The following is a 26,640-nucleotide window of genomic DNA, read 5'->3' on the forward strand; positions in this document are numbered from 1 at the left end:
GCAAACAGCCTAGGAAGATAGAAATAGTGCTTCCATTAGGACAGATGGCACATTTCTTTGCTGTCCGGGATAATTAAGATAATCTCTCTGGGAAAAGGTTGGGCATTTTTGCTTGTAGCTCCTTTTAAAGATTGGAGTTTCGTAAGCTTAGGTTTTCTTGTCCTGCAATGCAACCCACAGTATGTGCACTTGGTTTTCCTTTCATTGGCCTTTAGGAATTAGAGCTTGAGGAACCAGTACAAAATATGGTACTCTGTCTATGTTGTTGTTTGTGAGTAGTAAACTGTTCTTTGTTTCTGACCTAGGAGTGTTATAACTTCTGCCAGGATTATCTGATGCTAGTTTATGAGATACCACTAACACAACCTATTGATAAAACAAAGCTGAGTTTATTGCTTATTGTGGTAAGGGAGAACACCACCTTAAAAGATCTTTGGTAGTGTCTTAGGTCAAAATTTGAGAATTTGAAGTTCGGTTTAAGTTGGATCTTTCAGTGGTGGCGATGAGGCTTGATTAGGATTAGGTAGGTGTCATGATAGAACAGTTTAGGTTCGGTCGAAACAGTAAGATAAAGATTTTGAAAACTGCCGGAGAGTTGATGGATCTTTCCAGAAGGTCTGTAGTGAACAATCACTTTATATTTCTGCAAGAGTCTCCTAGAATAGCAGTTATGCTAATTAAGACAGTGGACTGGTAAAGTCATGTTAATGTACCTAGAAAGTTGTGTGTGTGAGTGTATTAGTTTTCTAGGGCTGCTATAACAAAGCACCGTAAACTGGGTGGCTTAATATAACAGAAATTTATTCTTTCACAGTTTTGGAGGTTAGCAGTCTGAAATCAAGGTGTTGGCAGGGCCACACTCTCTCTGAAGGCTCTAGGTAAGAATCCTTTTCTTCTTCTTTTAGCTTATGGTGGATGCCAGAAATCCTTAGTGTTTCTTGACTTGTGGTAGCATAACTCCAATATCTACCTCAGTATTCACATGACATCTTCCCTCTGTGGATGTTTGTGTTCAAATTTCCTTCTTATAAGAATTCCAGTCATGTATTAGGGTCCGTCCTAATCCAAAATGACATTATACCAACTTGATTATATCTGCAAAGACCCTATTTCCAGCAGTTATAAATTTTGGGAGGACACTTATTCAACTCAGTATGGGGGACATGTAGTTTCAGTCTTCAGTGTCCAAACTGTATGTAGGTACATGGTGTTTGCTCTCAGTGTCCATGAAACTATGGTAGACTGATGTTAGCTTGCATGTAGGGTAAAATCTTAGGTTCTTCAGAGTTCTTGACAACCGCATGGTATAGGAGAAAGAAAATCAGTCTGGACATCAAAGTACCTTAGTTCTGCTCTGTTATTAACTAGCTTTAGAAAGTTACTGTCTTCTTCAGCTATTAGGTTGTTACTGATACACCAGGAGTTCAGTCTAGGTCCTGCTGCTTGCTGCATAGAAAGCCAATGACTGAGACGACGAGTATTGCCAAGGAAGAAGGCTTTAATCAGGTGCAGCAGCTGAGAAGATGGGAGCTCAATTTCATCTCCCTGACTGACTAAAACCAAGGTTTATATAGCAGGGAAGAAATATAACAATGTGTAAGAAAACAGGAACTTGGGAGGGGCAAGGAAGCAATATTGGTGAATGAGGGGTCTGGCATCTGGTGGGGTGATTTGGATTCAGTTCTTTGATACTTTTTCTGCCAAAACAACTGTCTGTGAGACTACTGGGTTCATTTCAGTTTCCTTATAGATAAAATTTGAGGCCTGAGGAAGAGAAGAAGAGTAAACCAAATGATCTTTAAGACATATCTAGTTCTCAGATTCTGAAGTTTTATAATTGTTGAGTGCCTGCTATATACCATATTAATATTAGTCTTGCTGGAGTCACAAAATAAAAAGGGAATAGAAAATGCGTTAAGTGCTAATCAGACTCTAACTTGTGAATGTAGCATGCATAAATTAATTTGTTTTGTTTATTTGGGTGAAGCTAATTCATGAAGATATTAGGTAAACATGCTGTTTGCCCTGATCTCTCTGACTTACCATTTTGGTTTTCAACTTGAATAGTGTATTTGGAAGAGGAGCATTCTGCAGGTCACTTAAAGTTAGAAAAATGCTGCACCCTCAGGCTGAGTTCACAAAATGAAGTAACCTTTCCTGAAGTGAATATGAGAATGTGGTCCTGCCTTCGTTGCCCACGTTTGTCTCTCATGTCATTCTTGTGGTTGAGAGATTTTAGAAAAATTTTTACTAGAGAATGGTAATAGTACTGTGAGGTGGCGCATGGTGTTAGAATTCTAGGTGTAAGTTATTCATATGCTATTGAGTTTTCTTTATGTTTTAAATAGGTCACTGTAGTATGGTATTTGAATTCTTTCTTTGAATCATGTTGAAAGTATGTAATAATTACTTCATAGAGATATTGTGGGCACTAAAAAATTCTTTGGTACCACCAAAATCCCCTGTGGTCGTGTATGTGCTTGTTCTTTGAAGTTACAAATGAACAATGACTAGCTATTGATGATAAGTATAAGTACAGGTTGAACCAGTATTTTTAGATCTGGACAAAAGTTACTGAAGTAGGAGAAAAGAGGGATTTTTATTCATTCCATATGGAAGAAATTCAAAACCATATACTAGGGGGTGATGGGATTCTCTCACCACTTCCTGTATGTAGCCCTTCCATCACACACAAGTTGTACTGAATGTTTTCATAGTGGATATTTGGGCAATTCAGAGACTCTCACTAGATCTTGTAACAATGGTAATGTATTTAATTAATTTTAGAAGATACATTAGAATATAGAATTAGCAGTAACACTCCAGCAATACCTGAAATAAAATGTATTAAAATAGACAGAATATAGAAATTAAATAGACACTATAATTACAATAATAAAAAGATATACCTCTATCATATTTCTATTTACATTTATATTCTAGTCAATTAAAAGAGTAGGAGAATTTTTTATCTTTCTGTCTTTCTTTATTTTTTTGAGACAGGGCCTCACTCCATCGCCCAGGTTGGCGTACATTGGCGCAGTCATGGCTCACTGCAGCCTTGACCTCCTTGGCTCAGGTGATTCTCCCACCTCAGCCTCCTGAGTTGCTGTGATTGCAGGTGCACATGCACACACCACCATGCCTGGCTAATTTTTTATATTTTTTGTGGAGATGGAGTTTTGCCATGTTGCCCAGGCTGATCTTGAACTCCTGTGCTCAAGCAATTTCCCCACCTCAGTCTCCCAAAGTGCTGGGAGCCACCGTGCCTGGCTAATATATTTTCTTAACGTTAAAGAAAAGAATGTTAAGGAGTTACTCAGAAAGAGTAACTTGACCTTTTGGTGCGGGCTATTTTGATGATTCTTGGGAAGATTTTCTTTTTTTCTTCATTCCTGGGGCCATGGTGGCTGATCATCCAAGCTTGGATTAAACTCTGTTCCTTGTGCTTTTCCTTCTCATTTTAGGCTTTGGAGTTGGTATACTTATATTACCAAGAAAATAATGTTCCTCCAACTTACAAGAAATATTTTTTAGTTTCAGAGAATTATGAGTTGGTAAAGATTGAAAAAGATGGTATGGATGTGTTTGAATTATTCACTTTTATGATGTGTACTCTTCACTTTTCATGTTGTGTTTTCTTGGACTCAAAGATGCTTGAGAAATTAAAGAGATTCTCCCTGGCTCCCCCAGCCACCCCTGCAGCCCTGTTGGGGAAAAAAGGAAACAAAGGAGGAAAACCATGTTGAACACATTTTTTCTTAAGCACCTATAATGAATTGGAGTTTTTAAAAAATAGATTTTATTTCTTAGGGCAGTTTTAGAGAAATGGAACGGAAAGTACAGAGAGTTCCCAAATATCCCCCCCCTTTATCTTACAATCTGTAATAATTGCTTATTATTTCCAGGAGTTTGTTGGTCAGTACTTTGGGTTTTTTTTTTTTTTTTCCCAAAAACGTAGATGATCATGTCATCTGCAAACAGAGAGTTTTATTTCTTCCTTCCCAATTTGTGTACCTTTTATATCCTTTTCTTGTCTCGTTGCATTAACTAAGATGCCCAATATGATGTTGAATAGGAGTGGTAAGAAGGAAAGTCCTTGCTTTGTTCCTGATCCTAGGGAGAAAGCATCTGGTTTCTCACCATTAAGTATGGTGTTTGCTGTAAGTTTTTTGTAAATGTTATTTATCAAGTGGAGGAAACCCTCCTCTATTTCTAGTTTGCTGAGAACATGTGATTAATTGATGTAGAATTTTATCAAATACTTTTAGTGCATCTATTGATATGATCTGATTGTAATATTTTTTTTCTGTTTCCTGTATTACATTAATTGATTTTTAGATGTTGAACCTACCTTGTATACTTGGAATATACTCTACTTGGTTGTGGTGTATAATGTGATTTGCTAAGATTTTTGAGAACATTTGCCTCTGTGTTCATGAAAGATACTGTTCTGTAATTTTCCTTTCTTGTAAGGCTGTTGCCTGGGCTTATTATCAGGGTAATGTTGGCCTCTGAGAATGAGTTAGGAAGTGCTCACTCTGCTTCTACAGATTGTAGAATATTGGTATCATTTGTTCCTTAAATAGTTGATAGAATTCGTGAGTGAATTATCTGAGTGTGTTGCTTTCTGTTTTGGAAGATTATTAATTATTTATTCAGTTTTTATAAATTGATTTAGGTTTATTCAGATTATTTGTTTCTTCTTGTGTGAATTTTGGTAGATTGTGTCTTTTAAGGGATTAGTCCATTTCACTTAAGTTATCAAATTTAAGGGCATCGAACCAGTTTCGAGTCTTGTTGATTTTGTTTCCCTGTTTTCCATTTTGCTCTGATTTTTACTTTCTTCTGCTTCCTTTGGATTTAATTTGTTCATTTTCTAGTTTCCTAAATTAAAAGCTTAGATGATTAATTTTACCTTTCTTCTTTTTTAACATATACATTCAATGCTAAAAATTAATCTCTTCATCCTGCTTTGCTGCATTCCGTATTTATTTATTTATTTATTTACTTATTTGTGAAATGGGGTCTCATTATGTTGCCTAGGCTGGTCTGGAACTCCTAGCCTCAAGTGATCCTCCTGTCTTAGCCTCCCAAAGTGCTGGGATTACATGCATGAGCCACGGCACCCGGCCATAAATTTTGGTGTTTTATTTTCATGTACACTTAGTTTAAAATATTTTATAATTTCTCAAGACTATTTTTTTGACCTATGAGTTAGGTGTAAGTGAGCTGTTTAAACATCTCTAAAAATTTTCCAGCTATGTTTTTGTTTGGCTAGTTTAATTCCATTGTGGTGTGTCTAGTTGTATGGTGTCTATTCTTTAAAATTTGCTAAGGTATATTTTGTAGTCTGTCTTTGTGAAATGTTCCCTGTGGATTTGAGAAGAATGTGTATACTGCTGTTGCGGGATGAAGTGTTCTATAAATGTTGGTTAGATCCAGCTGATTGATGGTGTCATCAGTTCTACCACACCTTCCTGATTTTCTGCTTCTGTCAATTGCTGGTAGAGGGTTGCTGAAGCTCCAACTGTAATATTGAATTCATGTGTTTCTCCTTGTAGTTCTATCAGTTTTTATTATACCCTCTGTATTTTGACACTCTTTTGTTAGTTACATACATATAAAGATAATTATGTCTTCTTGGTGAATAATAACAGATTGATCATCTGTTGTTATGTAATGCACCTCTATCACTGATAATTTTTCTTGGCCTGAAGCTTGCTCTTTCTGAAATTTATATAGCCATTCCAGGTTTCTTTTGATTAGGTTTAGTGTAGCCTATCTTTCTGCATCCCTTTACTTTTAATCTGTTTTCATCTTTGTATTTAGAGTGGGATTTTTGTAGACATCATATAGTAGAGTCTTGTCATTTGATTTACTCTTGACAGCACGTGTCTCTTAACTGGTGTATTTAGAACACAGATGTTTAAAGTAATTATTCATATAGTTGGATTAATATCTACTGTATTTATAAGTGTTTTCTACTCATTGTCCTTGTTCTCTGTTTGTCTTTCACTTTGTCTCTGCCTTCTTCATTGTAATTGACCATTTTATATAATTCCATTTTGTCTCCTGTTTTAAAATATATATTATACTTATTTAAAATTATTTTTTAGGCTCGGCATGATGGTTCATGCCTGTAATCCCAGCACTTTGGGGAGGCCAAGGTGGGTGGATCACTGAGGTCAGGAGTTCGAGACTAGCCTGGCCAACATGGTGAACCCTGTCTCTACTAAAAATTAAAAAATTAGCCAGGTGTGGTGGCAGGCGCCTGTAATCCCAGCTACTCAGGAGGCTGAGGCAGGAGAATTGCTTGAACCCAGGAGGTGGAGGTTGCAATGAGCCAAGATCACACTACTGCACCCAAATCTGTCTCAAAAAAAAAAAAAAAAAAAAAAGAATAAAATGAAATTATTTTAGTGGTTGCCCCAGAGTTTGCAATAATTGCACAGTTAAACTAATCCAAGTTCACTTTTGAAATAACACTATACCACTTCATGGGTAGTGCAAATACCTTGTAACAGTGTCAGTTCCTTTTTCCCATTCCTTATAACGTTATTTTTATTTGTTTCGCTTTTCTATAATTTATGGTCACAAAATAATATTGTTGCTATGATTATTTTGAACAAGTTGTTATCCGTTAGATGAATTAAGGATCAGAAAAACAAAAGATTTAATTTTACCTTTATTTTTTTCTCTACACTCTTCCTTTCTTTTTGTAATCCATATTTCTGATCTATATAATTTTCCTTCTTTGTGAATAACTTCTGTTAACATTTTTTGCAAGTCATGTTTATTGGATTTCATTTCCCCCAGTTTTTATTTGAGAAAGTCTTTATTTCTTCTTCACTTTCGAAGGATAATTTTGCTGGGATTCTACGGGAATTCTAGTTTGGTGTTTTTTAAAACAGTCCAGAGGTTTATTCTTATTTTATTTTATTTTATTTTATTATTTCATTTTATTTTTTTGAGACGGAGTCTCACTCTGTCACCCAGGCTGGAGTGCAGTGATACTGTCTTGGCTAACTGCAACCACCGACTCCCGGTTTCAAGTGATTGTCCTGCCTCAGCCTCCTAAGTAGCTGGGACTACTGGTGTGCGCCACTATGCCTGGCTAATTTTTTGTATTTCTTTTTTTTTTTTTTTTGAGACAGAGTCTTGCACTGTCGCCCGGTCTGGAGTGCAGTGGTGTGATCTTGGCTGATTGCAACCTCCGCCTCCTGGGTTGAAGCGATTCTCCTGCCTCAGCCTCTTGAGTAGCTGGAATTATAGGTGCCCACCACCACGCTTGGCTAATTTTTTGTATTTTTAGTAGAGATGGGGTTTGACTATGTTGGCCAGACTGGTCTTGAACTCCTGACCTCATGTTCGCCCGCCTCGGCTTCCCAAAGTGCTGGGATTACAGGTGTGAGCCACTATGCCCAGCCAGTCCAGAGGTCTTTTATTTATTTTTTTACACCTGTTATGCTGTGAATTCATAGGGAATAGGTTCCAGCAGCTTAGGCTACTTCCCACTGGTTCTCACAAAGTGTGCTTCTCTGGATGGAGCAGGCTGGTGCTTCAGTTGAACCCAGGTACCTTTCTCTTTGGCTTCTTTGTTTTTCCAATCATTTTCCTTTATGCGTTTCAGGAAGCTGTCTTGGCTCTTAGAGTGCTTAATGTGCTCAATATGCACATTAATTCTCTTGGCAAGAATCTTGCCCTTGTTTGTTTGCAAGTTTTTTATAATACCAACAGCATGCTGGGTAACGTATTTGTTTACAACTTGTTTACAATGCCAACAACATGCTGAGCAGCACTACAGACTCTTCCAGTTTTGCCATGATAACACTTGTGGAGCATTCCTTTTTGAACAGTACCCATTCCCTTGATGTCTACAATATCACCTTTCTTACAGATTCGCATACATGTAGCCAAAGGAACAACTCCATGTTTAGTAAAAGGCCTAGAGAACATATATTGGGTATCTCTTCTCTTTCCCTTTGTGTTCGTCGTTTTGGCGAATTACTGAAAAATGGTGGTTCCTGCCGAAAGGTTGGAATTTTTTTTTTTTTTTTAAACGCTAAATATTTCACTTCACTCTTTTTGCTTGCGTGATTTCTGAAGAGAAAGTTTGATCTAATTCTTATCTTTATTTCTCTGTGGATAAGATGTTTTGTGTGTGTGTTGTTTTTTTTTCCTTTACCTCTTGCTGCTTTCGAGATACCTTATTGGTCTGGAAGTTAATAAGTAAAAAATTAAAGTTTGCTTTTGATTTAGTTTCCTCTGTCTGATTTTCTGCAGCTTCACTATCATTTGTCTGTGGAAATATTTTGGTATTTATCTTGCTTGGTATTCTTTGAACTTCCTGGTTTGGTGTCTCTTACTAAAGACATTCTTTCCTGTTACAGTGTTATTGATTTGTACACTCTCCTTCCTCACCTCCCCCCTTCACTGTTTTCTCCTACTCTTTCCTCTTCCTTTCTTTCCACAGGATCTCACTCTGTCACCCTGGCTGGAGTGCAGTAGTGGCGTCATCATAACTGCATTCTTGAACTCCTAGGCTCAAGTGATTCTCCCTCCTCAGCTTCTCAAGTAGCTAGGACTACAGGTGTGTGCCACCATGCCTGGCAATTAAAAAAAAAAATCATAGAGACAGGGTCTCCAGTGTTGCCCAGGCCGGTCATAGAAAAAAGAACTTAGCTGGGCATGGTGGCATGCACCTGTAGTCCTACCTGCTTGGGAAGCTGTGGCAGGAAGATTGCTTGTGCCTAGGAGTTCAAGGCTACAGGGAGCTGTGGATCACCACTGTACTCCAGACTGGGTAACAGTGAGACCCTGTCTCAAAACATATTAAAAAAAAAAATTCCTGGTGATAATTTGATAATTCCTGGTAAAAATTCCTGCCACATCCGAGTCTGTTTTCGAGGCTTGCTTTGTTTCTTCAGATTGTATTTTTTGCCTTTACAGTGCCTCATAAATTTTTTTTCATAGCCAGACCGAATGTATCAGGTAAAAGGAACTGAGGTAAATAGGCCTTTAGGGTGAGGTTTTATGTTTGTCTGTTTAGAAGTCAGGCTGTGTTTAGTGTTTGCTCTGGCTGTGGTATCAGAGGCAAATGTTACAGGATCTTTAAGGTGTTGCTTTTCTGGCTAGAAACCTCTGTGGCCGGTGGCGCCTTTGCCTGAGTTCTTGTCCTGTGTCCAGGAAGAATGAGGTATGCAGGCAAGTGGAGGGTGAGCAAGACAAAGAGAAGCTTTACTGAGTGTTAGAACAGCTCAGACGAGAGCTGCAGAGGGCAGCCCCTCTCTGTAGGCAGGTCCTCTCATCCAGTGTTCAGCTGTCAGAAGAGAGAAGGCCCTGGAGTGAGTGGCTCCTCTCTGCAAGCAGGTCCCCATTGACTTCCCAGCTCTCAGCAGAGAGGAGAGGTCCTCTGCCCTGCCCTGGCTGATGCCGGGGCTTTTATGGACCTCAGTGGGGAGGAAGTGTGCGCCAGTTGGTACATCGGTGGCTATGGGTGGGCTGGAAAAGGCACCACAAGCCCCCACTGCAGTCTGCGGGTTTGGCAGCCCGGTCCCCAACCATCAGGCCCTCCCTGGCCTGAAGGTGGGGTCTTACTGGGGACCTGCCCCCTTCCACCCAGGAGCCTGTCTGCCTCCTGCCACCTTCCATGGTTCCCAGGCTGCTTGTGCCAAGGGGCACCTGCCCGCCAGCATGGAGCAGCTCTCCACCTCAGCTTTCCCAGAGGGGGCCTAGGCGGCAGGGTCTGAGCATGCGCATATCCTGTTGGGCTGTGATGGTGTCCAGGCTTGGCTCCAACCCTGCTCGGAGAACCTGCCAGATTGGAGCCGGTACAGGAAGTGGCAGCGGGAACAGGCATTTCCGAGCCTGTGAAGGCAAGCGGCGGGGGCCTTCCCGAGCCCACAAGAGCACAAGGAGGCCTCGGTCCACAACCCTGACTTGGGTAGCTGCAGCTGTATGGGGTTGGGAGACAGGGCTCCTGCCTGTTTCCAGTCCCCAAGAGCACATGGAGGCCTGGGTCTACCACCCAGGCTTGGGTGGCTTGGGCTGCTGCCTGCTCCTGGCTCCCACTGGCACTGTGGAGCATGCAGCCCTGGCTCCACCCCCTTTCATCCTGGGGCAGGGGCTCCAGATCCTTGCTGGGCCTGGGCTGGGATCTGGGGCAGGGGTGACATCGCCGGGAGCTACCCCAGTTGCCCTGGCACTCGAGTGGCCCAGGCAGAGCAGATCACTGTCCGGCCTGGTTGTTGGGAGTGGCAGGCTCAGCAGTTGCCTGACGTGGGGTGGACCCTAGGGATGTGGCCCCAGGCAGCCCTGCACAGAGCCTCCTCCTGAGGCCCAGAAACCTGGCACCTTCAGCGGGGTGGGTGCAGTGGCTGTGTCACTGGCCGGTCCCTGAAGTGAGCACCGCTCCTACTTCCCGCCTCAGGCCCCTGAGGCTCAGATTCAGCTCTGCATCGGGCCCCTGTCTGCTTGACTGTGCTGCACTGAGGGCGGCGGGCTGTTGAGAGAGGGGGTCTGTCTGCCTCTCCCTGTGCCTTCCCTGTACCAGAAAGCCACTGCCGTCACTATCAGAGGCTAAAATTTCTTCTAGTATCGTTGCTTTTATCTGCCCTGTAGTCTTTGGGTTTTTGTCAAGAATCCTTAAAAGGGGTCTGAGGCTTGCAGGTTTTTAAGTTGTAATCCTGTGTTGTACAAGAGCTGTATTGATGTAGTGGTAAGGGTAGAGGTATAAGGGGGAAAGTTCTACAGGCCTGTAATTAGATCTCAGGACTGTAGAACTTTCCCCCTCATCTCTGCCCTCTACCAACTGTGAGCCTGAGTTGGGTATCTTTCTCTTTTTCCCTGTCAAAGGATATATGGGGCTAGAGTTGGGTATTGCCCTTCCCTCAGGTTGGTTAGGCACTGTAAAACCCTAGTAGGTTAGGCAATCTAAAAGCCCAGTTGGTTAGGTTCTGGTAAAATAGTTTCCTTTACTGGAATGCCTTTTGATAGAAACAAAGTCCGTGGCATATTTCAAAATGTTTTTCTTCTTACCCTGCTGCCGGCAGGAGGGGATTTTTTCAGATCTTTGCCATGAGAACCTGGTAGGGCTTCTGCAGGTAAAACTCAGGAAAGTATGGGGACCCCTCTAAGACTGGTCTGCTTGCAGTTTTTAACTCTCAAGCTAGTCCACAATTACTGTTTCAAGTGTTCCTACTGATGCTGGCTTCAGTTGAGAGCTTGTATTACTGGGCTTCTGCTTCCCGCACACTGTGATTCTCTGTATCTGCCTGCCTGTCTCTCCAGGTTTTAGAGCAGCAGTTTGCCCTCTGGACCTCAATTCTCTGATGGCTCTAAGAAGAGTTGTTGATTATCAGTTTTTTTCCTCCCAGCTTTTTTTCTTGTTGTGAGGTTGGGAGTGATGAATTAAAAGCTTTTTACAACCATACTTAAGGTTATTTTTTTGACAATTTTTGATGCTTTTGTAATTAGTCAAAATATTTATTACAGTATCCTTTATCTGATTTGGCGTATTGTTCATTAAGAATTTTATTTCTTCCTGACATCAGGTCTGCACATTTTGGGGATAATGTATTCTAATTTGCAAGAAAGATTAAAAAACTCCTCCAGAGGGAAGTTGATCATAGGACCGATTATTATTATTATTGATGAGTTGACTACCTTGTTTTATGTTGCTATATAGGAATACCTGAGGCTGGTAATTTATAAAGAGTTTGATTTACCACACAGTTCTGCAGGCTGTACAAGAAGTATGGCACCGGGATGTGCTTCTAGTGGGTGCCTTAGGCTACTTTCGCTGATAGCAGAAGGCAAAGAGGAGCCAGCTTGTGCACATAATGAGAAAGGAGAAAAGGGTGGGAGGAGGGACCCTGACTCTTTTAAACAACCAGCTTTTGGGGGAACAAATAGAGTGAGACCTCAAGCATGCCTGAGGAAGAGCATTAATTTATTCATGAGGGTTCTGACCCCTCCCCCTACGCCAACAACAACTCCCATTAGGTCCCACCTTCAACATTGAGATCAAATTTCAACAAGAGGGACAATCATCTAGTGATAACATAGACTCAGGCTATTTACTATTCTGTTTTTAAGTATAGATTGAGGGCAACAGCAACCTTTGTTTTCTATGTTGAGGGCCAAAGGTTTATTTTTATACTCTTATACTATAAAAAAAATATACTTTATTTTTATAGCCTTTTTGAGTGTAGGGTCATGTCAGGTTTTACTAATTGCACTTCTGATAAGTATATTGATGATGCTGAGGATGGTTATTAAAACCCTGTGCCAATACTTTGGATTTATGGAACCAATTAATTTGATGACTCATTTACATTGAATGTCTTAATTAGTAGATTTCCCACTAATTATTTTTATGAGCAGAGAATAAGGTAATGTTAATTCTTACTTTTTTCTGATATGGTAAAAAACTTAGTTCATATAATGAATTTAGTGCTCAAATATCTTAGTAGAAATTGAAGTAGAGACAGATTGTTATAAATTAAATGTAAGATATAATTTTATTTTCTTTAGAAAACTTTACTTTGAAAATATCACATTATAGATAATTTAGACAACTTATTTATAACTTTTATTTATTATTATTGAATGTAAAAGAATTACACGCAGTCCCATGATCTTAACATAACTGTGGTTACCATGTTGGTATATGTGCCTTTTAGTCCTTTTTCATACAGAATTTTTTTTTACAAAGTTGTAATAATAATTTCTTTTCAAATTTGTGCCTTTTTTCAGTTAACAGTGTAAATGTTTCCCATTTCTCGTTGAGTGAGGTACTGTTCGGTTGGTCAGACTGATAGTTCATTGTACGTATTGCTGTAATATCTTTGTGCATTTAGGTTTTCCATGTTTGTACCTTATCTTTGGGTTTTCAGAAATCTGTGTCTCTCTCTGTTTCTCTTTTTGTGTGTCTTTTCTATCTCTCGCCTTCATTTGGGGAGCATTTTGTGTTCTCTTTCACAGGACTAATTTTTATTGGATCTTGAAAAATGGGATTATAAATTTTTTTGTTACTTATATAATTAGGAAACAATGCTTTTGGACTTACATTGCCAAGTTTTATTCCCAAAAATTGTAGTTTTGTGACTAGGTGATAAAAATGATCTCCTGTTTATGTGCCAAAGTTGGTATTCTAGACATTCATACTTAGGATGTAAATTGTAGTCCAATAATTTAATACCTTATGTTTAATTCTTGTAATATTTTACTCACAAATTGAAATTTTCCCTACCAATTTAATGTTTGTAGGCTTAATTTGGTGTCTTTCTTAGGATTACTTATTAGATTTCTCTGCATTCTTGTGACTTCTCCCTAAACTAATGTTTAGAAGAATTGGGTTTAGCAATTTAAGTGGAAAATCAGTATGACTAGAGACTTCTAGAAACTTCTTGTGTCACTGAGATGCTGAATTTGATGATTCTGACCCTACTTGCTCATCTGTAAAAGCTATTAGAGGATTGTTTTAAGAGTTTATATTCTATACAGGTATATATACACCATGTAATACCACTCAGCCATAAAAAAGAACAAAATAACATTTTTGCAGCAATTTGAATGGAGCTGTAGGCCATTATTCTAAGTGAAGTAACTCAGGAATACAAAACCAAATACTGTATGTTCTCAAAAGTGGGAGCTAAACCTTGGATACGCAAAGGCATACAGAATAGTAAAATAGACTTTGGAGACTGAGACACGGGGAGGTTAGGAAGAGGATGAGGGATAAAAAAAGATATATTGGGTACAATGTATGCAACTTTGGTGATGGGTGTAGTAAACTCTCAGACTTCACCACTATACATTTCATCCATGTAACCCAAAACCACTTGTACTCCAAAAGCTATTGAAATTAAAAAGATATTAAAAAAAAAAAAAGAGGTCAGGTAGGGTGACTTATGCCTGTAATCCCAGCACTTTGGAAGGCTGAGGCAGGCAGATCACTTGAGGTCAGGAGTTCGAGACCAGCCTGACCAACATGGTGAAACCCTGTCTCTACTTAAAAAAAAAAAAAAAAAAAAAAAGAGCCAGGTGTGCTGGCTCATGCCTGTAATCCCAGCTACTCAGGGGTCTGAGGCGGGCGAATTGCTTGAACCTGGGAGGCAGAGGTTGCACTGAGCCGAGATTGTGCCACTGCACTCTAGCCTGGGCAACAGAGCAAAACTCTGTCTCAAAAAAAAAAAGAAAAAAATTTAAAAAAGAGTTTCTATTGTACCTAATCTTCTAGCCTTATTATTTCTTAGAGATGTTATAAATGCATGCAGCTTTTTTACTCTTGTCATCTTCAAGTTATTTGCCAAGATTGAAAAATAACCATCTTTCTCCTAATACCTTGGTGAACCTGACAGACACAGTTCATTTTATTGTAAAAGCAGTAAAATTTCTCAACTGATACTTGTTCTTCATTTTTGTGGATTTTTTCAGGGAAGATAGGATTTATTTTTTATTTTTATTTTTTAGTAGAGATGAAATTTTGCTGTATTGCCAGGCTGCTCTGGAACTTCTGAGCTCAAGCAGTCCTCCTGCCTCAGCCTTCCAAAGTGTTGGGATTATAGGTGTGAGCCACCACACCTGGCTGGAAGACAGGATTTTTTTAAAAGAGTAAATATCACTTAAGAATATCCACTAGTATGGGATCTAAAGTTAAGCATATAAGGATGCTCACATATTTCTTTGTATCTTGTTTCCCAGTCTTTCCCCCTAATCTTGTCTTACCTTTTTCTCAACAAGTGTAGTTAACAACTACTATGAATTTGGAATACAAAATGATAACGACCCTACCTTTAGAAATAATTTAGAAGGTGAATTAGAAATATAAGTTAATAATTACAGTACAGGAACTCCCCTAATTTCCTCTATAATAACATGTCTCCCAAAATCTGATTGAAAATAAAAATTCCACTTGTCATAGGCGTAGGAGGTATTTGGGTGTTTGTATGGAGAGTCATTTCACAGAGCTAAAATTTATTATTATAAAATATTCAATTCTAATTCCTGGGAGTGTTATCTCCTTTGGAAATAGAAATCTTCGTTGCTGCATAACATTAAAGTGTCAGGATGATGCCTATAATCCCAGCACTTTGGAAGGTAGAGGCAGAGCATTGCTTGAGGCCAGGAGTTCGAGACCAGCCTGGGCAACATAGTGAGACCTTGTCTCTACCAAAAAATTAAAAAAAAATTAGCCAGGCATGGTGGTGTGTGCATGTAGTCCTAGGTACTTAGGAGGCTGAGGCAGAGGATCGCTTGAGCTCAGGTGTTTGAGGCTGCTGTGAACTATTCTAGAGCCACTGCACTCCAGCCTCTGCAACAGAGTGAGACCTCGTCTTGGGGGGCGGAAAAAGTGTAAGGATGGGATTTTTAGGCATCTTTGGCACTGAGCAAATCAGTCCTGGGCCCAACCTCCTTGTAGGGGGTGAGGTGGCAACCTGTGGAATTTGAGGCCTACTACTGGGATTGTAGGTATAGGAAGTTAAGGGGGAAAGGGTCTTTCTCACCCTGCCGTGGTAGTAAAAGCTTGGTGCTAAATGGGTGCCTTTCACTTATTTGATCACCTAGGATTTCTGCTTAGAACCCAGCAATACTTGTAGGCCTGCACTGTCCCAAGAGAGAAATCAGAGACTTTTGGTGATAAGTCAAGGGTAAGAGACGAGATAAGAGAACATCTACACTATAGGATATTAGAACTATAACTCCAATTACTCCTTCACACTCATCCTTCTCCCCCTCCCAGCTTCCAAGTATATGTGACTAAGGCTTTGTCCAGAGCAGGACTAGAGTATGGGGTCGGAAGAATTATTCTTTTTTCATCATAGGTCAGGATAGTGTCATGTCCCCCTAAACTTCAGGGAAGCGTAGCTTCATACCTCTTCTCCCAATTTCCTAGCATTGTGAAATGACAAGGCTTCACGCAGTAACTCAAAATCATTGTTAATAAGGTGATATCTAAAAGATTGAATTTGGTATTCAGAAGTTAGTGTGAGGATGTTAGTCTGTCAATGTGTGAAATGTTTTGAGCTGTGTGAAACTCAGTTTTGCTTAGTGTGGTAAGTACAGCTGAAGTATGTGTAAAACTCAGCAGTATCACACAGAAAGGAGTAATGAATTGTGTCTGGAGGGTCAGGAGAGATCTCACAAAGGAGAGTATCCTTGAATTCTTTGTTCAAGTGGTAGATTTGAAGAAGTAGATTTTTTGTTTTTGAGACAGGGTTTTGCTGTAGGTCTCCCAGGCTGGAGTGCAGTGGTGCTGTCATAGCTCACTGCAGTCTCTAAACTTCTGGGCTCAAGCGTAGAAACAGATCTCATAGTGGAAGTCTCTGCCCAATAATACTGAGATCTTGGAACCTTACTCATTTCAGAAATGGCTCTGGTCTGAATACATTATATGGGACTAAGCTCTTCTAAATGTCCTTATCCCTTAATTCTCTATGCATAAACTTCAACAACTTCTAAGCTACCACTAGTAAATTTTCACTGTAAATTATATACTGGATGATTGAATTTTTAGAATTAGATTTATTCCAAGTATAAGTCAACCTAAATATAAAGTTTTTCTCTACTTAAATATAAGCTTTTTTGGCATTCTTGAAGATTCTGAGTATTTCTGTGGACAGTTATGGCCATCAGGGTGTTTGTTTGAATTCTGGAGTTGCCCTAGCGAGCACATAAACTGTGGAGTAAAGCAGGTATGTGGTCTGACTGTCACTTAAGATCTGTGCAACCTCGAATAGTAACTTTGATGCTAATTTTCCACATCTGTAAAATATGGATAAAAAATGCAGAGTCTTTACCACAGTTCCTGGCATGAAGTAGTGGCTCAATAAATGTTAATTATTACTATTGTTAACTAAATAAGAGTTCCCTAGGTCTCTGGTTTCAAACATATGAGATGTTGGAGATTATGAATACCTTGGGGCCACCTTGAGCTAAGACTAGATGCTCAGGAGCACCGTTTTGATTAGTCATTTATTCATTGAGCATATATTTTTGCATTGTTTTAACTTTGCAAAATACCTAAATCAGTCAATTTTATTTCTATACATATATTTCTATATAGAGGAGATTTTCTATAGGATGTCCTATTCTGGGTGTGTCTTTCTGACCTGCAGCTAATCAAGTGACTACAGCTTTGCTAATTTTTTTTGAAAAACTCTAATATTGTAAAAGAGTAGTACAGAGGAAATAAGCTGTTGGTCAACTTCTAAATTCTGGCACAGGTTAGATTTGCCTAAGAGCAAATCATATAGCAAGAGTTGATGAGATAACTTTTCTTATAGCTTCTGGCCTGGGTAAGTTTGTCTCACTTGGTATCAAGTCAGAGGAATCTGAACTATAGAACCAAATTGTAGGGAAAGATGACTAAGGGTTCGTGATGTCTTTTATTTTCCCCCCCTCAAAGGAGTTCTAGCTGTAAAAAGCATCATGGTTTAAAAGTTACTAGGCATCAGTGAAGGCAGCAGAAAAGTCAGAAACTAATATAGCTAAGTCTAGATTATATCTGTTATAATCTTTTTAGTGAGAAGATTCCAGGTTCTAGAACCAGGTCTGTAAAATGTTGAGAGCCCTCTAAGTAAACTCCATTATTGTCGTGTAATTGATTTTTCTTTTCTTTCTTCTTGGACATACTGTTCTTTAAAGAGAGTATTCCCCCCTCTACCCCAGATAGTATCTATCTTTGGGGTTTTGAGAACAGTAGTATTCTTGTGCTTTAGGTTCTGAGTTGCTGACTTGACGGAATTTGATACACAGGAGTCCCCAAGGCCCCCCCAGTGGATACCTGAAACCATGGATAGTACTGAACCCTATTTATACAGGGCAGGCATCCCAAATCTGAAATCCAAAATGTTCCAAAATCTGAAACCGACGTGACACTCAAAAGAAATGCTCACTGGAGCATTTTGGATTTGTGGATTTGAGATGCTTGACTGTTAAGTATAAAACAAATATCCCCAGTAGGAAAAACTCCCTATTCCCATTAGTTTTTACTTGATATTCTGAATTCTTAAGTGTGATTTTTTTTTTTTCCAAATTTGGGGATAGCTCCTATTTTTATGAGAGAAATTAATGGGAAATCTTGAGATGGTAACTAGAAATTGTCTTGCAGTGTTAAATTTATAGTTGGGAGGCTACTAGGCTGGGTGGCTCTAGCTGTTTAAGTTCCTATCTAAGCAAACCAAAGCCCAACTTAGAAGGTAAAAGGAAACTAGATATTTTGCCAACTAGAAACCACCTAACTAATCTCGAACTAGCGTCTTTGCACTCTAACCAATGAGATGTTTTCTTTGTCTTCCTTCTGTGTTCAGCATGTAAAGCTTGCAGCCGACACTGCTGCAAATGAAACTCTTCAAACCTCTGCCTGATTGATGACTCATTCTTTGCCCAGATAAACTCTTTTATTTTGTCTGTTTCTGCTTTAAACAACAGAGGAACATAAATTCTGTTAATTGATTATATGAATAGAGCAGTGAAAATTCCCTGTAAGGCTTTGGTTATCAGTATTTTAGGAATATAGATCTTTTTAAAACATCCCCTTTAGCTTTTAATGTGTTTTGGTTAAACAAGGTGATGTATGTGTCAGTATAATGCCAGGCTCACAAAAGTTGCTAACTAAATGTTAGTTCCTTCAGTACAGATATTCATTCCCTGGGACATGGTTCCAAAAGTAGATTATCATAAGAATTCTCTGAGAAGCTTTGAAAAGCTACAGATGTCTATGGCATATATTATAATATATGGCATCTGTATTAATACATGTATGTAGATGTACACAAACGATTTTATCTACTTTTTCCTTAACATTAACTCCTTCAGATAGAATGGTTGGCTCAAATGATTTAATTGTTTTTGAGATTGTTGATTCTTAGAAACAAATCCCCTGCAAAAAGGTCGTACCAGTTTACCCAGTTACCTTTTCCTCACATTTTCTTTAACACTGGGTGTTCTTGAGCTTTTAGTATTTCTCAGTTTGGTGGAAAGGATCTCTTTGTTGGGATCTCTTTGATTATGAGTGAGATTCAGCATTTTCCATAATTTACTGATGTCTGCATTTCTTCCTTTCTCCCTCCCTTTCTTCTTTCCTTTCTCCTTCTCCTACTTCCACTTTCCCCTGTCCTGTCCTCCCTTTGCCCTGCTCCCCATTTTTCTTCCCCTTCTATCCCCCTCCCCTCCTGTTTTTCCTTCTTTACTTGTTTTTGATCTCTGTTCTCTCACATATGAAGATTCTGTTTTGACCAGCAGTAAGTTGAATCATGGGGCTAGAAGATAAGGACTAAAAACAAGAATTGGTGTCCAGAAAAGTGGGGTAATTTTGATTACTGTGCCTGTTGCAGATATGAGCAAGATGTTAAATGTATCATAGATCTGCAAGTTTTTTTAATACATATTTTAATCTATCGTCTCATTAATGTTATCTTTGAGAAATGGTTCTTTTCAGTTTGAGAATGGGGGAATTGGATTAAAATTTTCTTATATGAAGAAACCAAATATTTTGCAACCATCATTTGGAAACTTCTTATTATGATTGGTTCTGGGTGGTATTGGAATCAGTTTGAAACGATGCCGTTAATGACCACGTTTTGATTTCTTGACTATGGGTAAATGTGATTAGAACAGAAATCCCTTAATAATAGGGATTCTTTATCTTTGTGTCCCTAGTGCCTCATAGTATCTGGCCCTGATTAGGAGCTTTAGAAGTGCTTATTGACTGTGATTGCTTTTTTATCTGAATCTGCCCTTTCTATCCCATCATTATGATAACATCCATCTTGGGAGTAGTAAAACTGTTGCAAACTGCAGAAATGAACTGTGATTTTTTTTTTTTTTGAGACAGTGTTTTTTTTTTTTTTCTTCCCACCCAGACTGGAGTACAGTGGCATGATCATCTTAATAGCTCACTGCAGCCTCGACCTTCCCAAGCTCAGATGATCCTCCCACCTCAGCCACCAGAGTAGCTGGGACTACAGGTACACTCCATCATGCCCAGCTAATTTTTGTATTTTTTTGGAGACGGGTTTCATCATGTTGCCTAGGCTGGTTTCAATCTCCTGGTCTCAAGAGATCTGCCCACCTCGGCCTCCCAAAGTATTGGGATTACAGGTGTCAGCCACTGTACCTGGCACAAATATCTTTTTCAGACACTGCTTTTGATTCTTTTGGGTATGTATCCAGAAGTGGAATTGCTGGTATCATACAGTAATTCTGTTTTTTTTGGTGGGGGGATGGAGTCTTGCTCTGTCACCTAGGCTGGAGTGTAGTGGTACTATCTTGGCTCACTGCAACCACTGCCTCCCTGGTTCAAACGATTCTCCTACCTCAGTCTTCCAAGTAGTTGGGATTACAGGTGTGTGCCACCACACTGGCTAATTTTTTTGGTATTTTTAGTAGAGATGGGGTTTCACCATGTTGGCTAGGCTGGTCTTGAACTGCTGACCTCAAGTGATCTGCCTGCCTTGGCCTCCCAAAGTGCTAGAATTATAGGTGTGAGCCATTGTGCCCAGCCTCTGTAATTCTTTTTTTAACATTTTGAGGAAACATCATACTGTTTTTCACAGTGGCTACACCATTTTACATTTCCACCAGCAGGGCACAGGGTTCTAATTTCAGCACGTTCTTACCAACCCTTACTTTCTTTTATTATTATTATTTTTTTCATAATCATCATCTTAATGGGTGTGAAGTGGTATCTCATTGAGATTTTGATTTGCATTTTTGAAATGATTAGTGATGTTGAGCATCTTTTCTTATGCTTATTGTTCATTTGCATATTTTCTTTGGAGAAATGCCTATTTAAGTCCTTTGCCCATTCTTGAATCAGATTTTTTGTTGTTGAGTTTTAGGGATACTTTTAAAAGATACTAATCACATGAACTCCATTTTAAGTGATTTATAATTCCGTAACGTATACTTTTTTTTCTGAGACTTCTATATAGTTTGTATTCTAGTGGGTCGATGGAGTGTGATTTTTTTTTTTAAATAGCTTTGCTGAGGTATGATTGGCAATAAAAAATACTGCACACATCTGAAATGAACAATTTGATTAGTTTTGACATATGTATACATCTCTGAATCCGTTACCACAATTAAGATAGTAAACATACTCATTACCTCCACAGATTTCTTCTTGCCCCCTTGTAATCTTTTCCCCCACTACTGCCCATCCTTCGTTGCCTCCAGGAAAATCCTGAATTGCTTTTGGTCACTATACATTTAGTGCATTTTCTAAAGTTTTTTTAAAAAATGGAACTTATAGTATATACTTTTGGTCAGGGGCTGTCCATTCCTGTGTTTATTTACCATTTGTATATTTTCTTTGGTAAAATGTCTGTTTAAATATTTTGCCCATTATATAAATTGAGTTGTTTGTTTTCTTATTATTGAGTTTTGAGAGCGGTTTATATTCTTGATCAAAGTTGTTTATAAGATACATGCTTTGCATATGTATTTTTCCTGGACTGTAACTTGTCTTTTCTTTCTCTTAATAGTATCTTTGAAGAACACACAGTTTTAATTTTGATGAAGTCCAGGCTATCAGTTTGTTCTCATATGGATTGTGTTTTTGTTTATGTATCTAAGATATATTTGCCTAATGCAAGGGCATAGAAGTTCTCTCCTGGAAGTTTTTTGGTTTTGTATTTAGACCTATGATGCAATTTGAGTTAATTTTTTTTATATGGAGTAAAAAGTGGATAGAAATTCTTTTTTGGGGGTGGGGAACATGCCGTTGTGTCAGCATCATTTACTGAAGTGGTTTGTCCTTTTGACTTTTGTCAAAAATCATTTGATTGTATATGTGTGGGTTTATTTCTGATTCTATTTTGTTCCACTGATCACTTTGTCTTTCTTTTTTTTTTTTTTTTTTTTTTGGTCTCATACCAGCTCAATTTTAATTTTAAAGTGACAAATGTACAGGTGGAATGAAATTTTAAGCAACACCCTCCAAATTCCTCTTACATGATAAGAAGGAGCTGAACGTAATTTTGGTCTATACTAAACAGTAGCTCAGAATAGACATAAAACCAATTAAGGATAGACATAAAACCAACTAAGCCTATGTGAAAATCAACTTATAAATGGACCACAACTCCATGATATTGTTTCTGTGCTGTGATTTCTTTGTCTTTCTCGATGCCACTACAATATTGACTACTATGGCTTTATGTCGTGAAATCGGGTCACGTTAACCCATACAACTTCTTGTTCCTTTTCAGAGCAATTTTGGCCGTTGTGCTGGTTACCAATCTGTTGCCTCTCATCTTCAAATGCACCCTTTTTGCCTGCTCTGTGAAAATATATCAGGCCCTTTAAATATTTTTCTTTTGTCAGCTGACAATGTTAAGCTTTGCCAGTACAGAGTGTTGGAGAAACACTGTAGAAAAGTTTTGCTTCTTCATTTCTGTGTACTTGCTTAGTGGACTGTAGCAACACACTCAGCTTCTTCAGTGTCAACCCACATTGGCTTCCCCACTCTACAGTTTCTGTAGGGTGTATGTTTTCACCATTATCAGGCTTCTGCAGTGCTCAGAGGGCAGCAGTACCCAGCACCAGTGACCCAAGGCCAGCAACTTCTTTTACTTCCCCCTCAGGTGGATTTGTAACAGAGTATCTTTGTGAAGAGATTTTACTAGCACCCTAAAGAATGGATTTTTGGCAAGTTCCTCAAGGTAGATTTCCAGTAAGTTCTGCTGGTGCAGCACTACAGCAGCTTCTCTGCTATTCAGTGAGAGGACTGTGTTCTCTCCAACAAGGTCTGGATCTCAGCCCTGGGATAGTTTAGGGTTGGAGGAAGCTCTTGCCTTAGTGTTCTGTGTCAACCTAGGGAGCATTGGCCACTCTTAGAGTTCTCTTTATTTCTCATTAGTTAATTGGCTGTTTCTCCAACCCCAGGTTAAATAGTTAGTGATCCTTTTTATTAAGCTTTCACTTTTCAAATTACTATGTGGCTTTTCTCTCCTGAATGGCTTTACATTTTCATATGAATTTTAGAAACAGTATGTAAATATTTGATTGGAATTGCATCAAAATCTATAGATGAATTTGAGGGACAATTGACATCTTAACAATATCAAATCTTCTGACTCATGAATAAGATATCTCCATTTATTTGGATGTTTAATTTCTTTCAGCAGTATTTTATTGTTTTCAATCTACTGATCTTACCCATATTAGGTTTATCTTTAAGTATTTTATATTTTTTGATGCTTTTATAAATATTTTAATAACATATCAACTTTTTTTTTTGAGACAGAGTTATTGGCCAGGTGTGGTCAATTACTGTCACCCAGGCTGGAGTGCGGTGGCATGATATTGGCTCACTGCAACCTTCACCTCCTGGGTTCAAGCGATTCTTCTGACTAAGCCTCCCGAGTAGCTGAGATTGCTCAGCTACCACACCCAGCTAAGTTTTGTATTTTTAGTAGAGATGGGATTTCACCTGGTCTCGAACTCCTGATCTCAAGTGATCTGCCCTCCTCAGCCTCCCAAAGTGCTGAGATTAAAGGCGTGAGCCACCACACCCAGCCAATAACATACAATTTTAAATTATTCATTACTAATGCATAAGAATGCAGTTGATTTTTGTGTAGTGGCATTGTATCCTGAAAACCTGCTGTACTCATTCTCGTAGCTTTTTTGTAGCTTACATTGGCTTTTCTGCATAGACAAAGCATGTCTTTTGTGAGTAAAGAGACTTTATTTCTTCCATTCTAATAAAAAGACAATCCTTTTATTTCTTTTTCTTGCCTGATTTCACTGGCTAAAATCTCTGGTATGATGTTGAATAGAAATAGAGTGGACATGTTAGTCTTGTTTCTAATCTTAGGCGGAAAGCATCTATTCTTTCACAATTAAGTATGATATTGTAGATTTTTCAGGATGCACTTTATTGGGCTGAGGAAGTTTTTTTTCCATTCCTAGTTTTGGTAAAGTTTAAAAAAAAAATTAGGAATGGATTTTGAATTTCGTCATTTTTTTTTAATGTGTTGAAGTGATTCCATGTTTGTTTGTGTTTTTTAAGTTTTTTATTAGCCAGGCGTGGTGGCGGACACCTGTAGTCCCAGTTACTCGGGAGTCTGAGGTGGGAAGATTGATTGCTTGAACCTGGGTGGTGGAGGCTTCAGCAAGCCGAGATCATGCCACTGCACTTCAGCCTGAGTGACAGAGTTTGAGACCCTGTCTCAAAAAAATAAAAAAAGTTTGTTAATATGGTGTATTACATTGCTTGATTTTTAAAGGTCAATCCAACTCTATGTTTCTGAAATAAACCCACTGGGTTATGATGTGTATTTGGCTTCTTTATGTGGCCCCACAGTTCACTGATGCTCTTTATATTCTTTTTGTGTTCTTTTCTCTTTTTGTGTTACATTTTTGGATCATCTTTATTGGTATTTTTCCAAGTTCATGAATCTTTGCTTCTACAGTGTCTAATCTGTTGTTCTATGTAGTTTTTTTTTATGTTAGATATTATAGTTTTCATCTTTAGAGTTTTGATTTAGATCTTTTTTATATCTTCCATGTCCCTTAATGTTTTGGCTATGTGAAATACATTTAGAATAACTTTTAGACTAGGCATGGTGGCTCATGCCTGTAATTCCAGCACTTTGGGAGTCTGAGGTAGGAGAATTGCTTGAGCCCAGGTATTTAGGACCAGCCTGGGCAACACAGTAATACCTTGTCTCTATTTAAAAACTATAGTAATTTTTAATGTCCTTGTTTGCTAACATCTGGGTTGGTTTCAGTCAATTGATTGCTTTATTCATGTTTTCATGCCTCTTTGCATATCTGGTAATCTTTAAATGATAGACACTGTGAATTTTACCTTTTTTGAGTGTTAGATATTCTTTTATTATTAGAAATTCTGTTGAATTTTGTTCTGGATATGTAGTTAGAGACAATTTGAAGCTTGCTTTTATGATTTTTTTTAGAAGGCCTGGAGCAATGCTCAATCCAGGGCTAATTACTCTTCACTACTGAGGCAAGACCTTCTTAAGCACTCCACTCAATGTCCTGTGAATTAAGAGCTTTACCAGTTTGGCTGGTAGGAACAGGCAGTATTCCTAAGTCTGCATGATTATCCATCACTGTTCTCTCAAATTCTTTCAGATGTTTTTTCCCCCAGCCTCCAGTAGTTGTCTCACACTTTGAGCTCATCAGTACTGTGTTGAATATTTGAGAGGCCCTGCTGCAGATCTCTGGGTTTTGTTCTCTACGTAGCCACCCTGCTACTTTCCCAGGGCTAGCTGCCTTGGTCTTCATGGACTCTAAGCTCTTCTGTTTCATCAACTCAAGTTCGTTTCTCCACGTACCTAGCTCCCCTTGGATTTCTTTCTCTTCCCTGGGCCTTAGCCTGAAAAGTCTCTAAAGGTTGTAAGCTGGGACTGTTGAAGGTATTGTTTATTTCCTGTCTATCTAGAATCACTGTTCTTTGTTGCTTGATGTCCAGTTTCTTGAAAAATGTTGTTTTCTATATTATGATCGTTTTTGTTTCGTTTTAAGTGAGAGGACAAACTCACTTGTTTTAGTTGTTTTACTGCATCCTGACCTCCATATATAGTGTATTTTTAACCCCATTATTTTCCATTTTTTAAAACTTTTTTTCCCATTATTTTCAGTGGTAAAAATAATTCTGGTTTGAGAATTACAATTTCTTTATGTTTTGGCACTAGCTAATGCAAGTATCTATTATATACAAATTGTATTGGCAATTTTCTTTCTAAGAAATCCCCCCAGACTGTTATTCTGCATATATAGTAATACCTAGGTTTTAAAAAGTATTTTATTTCCAATATCATTTTCAGTTGGTTAAAATAAACTACAGTACATACTAGTGGAGTCTAATTAAATGATGTGAAGAATATAGAAAAATACTTAGAAATGTTTAGAGAACGCATCCTGATGAAATCTGTTAGGAGTACAATTGTTTTAACTGTAAAGCTTGGCATTACTGGATGAGAGACAGCTATAGGATACTTAGGTCTTATTGGTGAACATATAGGAAGAGGTTGAAATAAGAGATGAATTACATGAAGAAGTTTTTAAGTCATGGAGGCTTACTGAGATATTGAGAAAAGCAAATAAGTAGACCTAACAAGACAGAGGGGTCTCAAAAGAATGCATTTGTTTCTTATAGATGGTAGTTGGAGCTAGGGCAGTGTAGCTTATGGCTTTGCTTGAGTGGAAAGAGTTGACTTGGGATAATTGGATTTAAACCCTCTATTTACCAGTAGCTAACTGGGTAAGTTTCTTAAACTAAATTTCTGATTTTGCATGTGTAAAATAAGGATAAGCATATTTATCTCGAGGGTTGTAGTGAGCATTAAATAGAATCAATTACATAGAAGTATATAGCAGTATATTTATGTGCTTAATAAGTGTTTGTCTTTGTCTTTATTATTTTAAAGAAATGACCAGAGAAAGCTTTACTTTTCTATTGTATATTTCCCTAGTCATTATATGGACATAGAAGCAGTGCTTACAATTACCTTGGAACCCATCAAGAAAAAATGATGCAAATTCCTGCCCTGTTGCCCTCCTGGAACATTACATAGTTTGGATGAAAATCAGCCAGAGCACTGTTAGACTCTATTAGCATAAGACTATGTTAGAAAATAGTGGGCATGGACCGGGCGCGTT

At 38.5% G+C, this 26,640-nt stretch overlaps 1 protein-coding gene across 3 annotated transcripts in view; it reads left to right on the top strand.

Annotated features, from left to right (window-relative positions):
• Positions 1 to 814: 814 nt before the first annotated feature.
• FUT8 (fucosyltransferase 8) overlaps positions 815 to 26,640 on the top strand; it is a 274,423-nt gene continuing 248,597 nt past the window's right edge. Inside the window, exons 1-2 of one of the 3 annotated variants that reach the window (XM_073011082.1) lie at positions 860 to 878; positions 19,872 to 19,976. The gene's annotated coding sequence lies outside the window, so the exon portion shown is untranslated. Of the gene's footprint in view, positions 879 to 19,871; positions 19,977 to 20,146; positions 20,170 to 26,640 lie in introns of those variants that run through there. The other 2 variants (XM_073011083.1, XM_073011085.1) reach the window with 2 other exon arrangements.

Source organism: Chlorocebus sabaeus, chromosome 24, assembly GCF_047675955.1.
Source record: "Chlorocebus sabaeus isolate Y175 chromosome 24, mChlSab1.0.hap1, whole genome shotgun sequence".
Taxonomy (NCBI): Eukaryota; Metazoa; Chordata; class Mammalia; order Primates; family Cercopithecidae; genus Chlorocebus; species Chlorocebus sabaeus.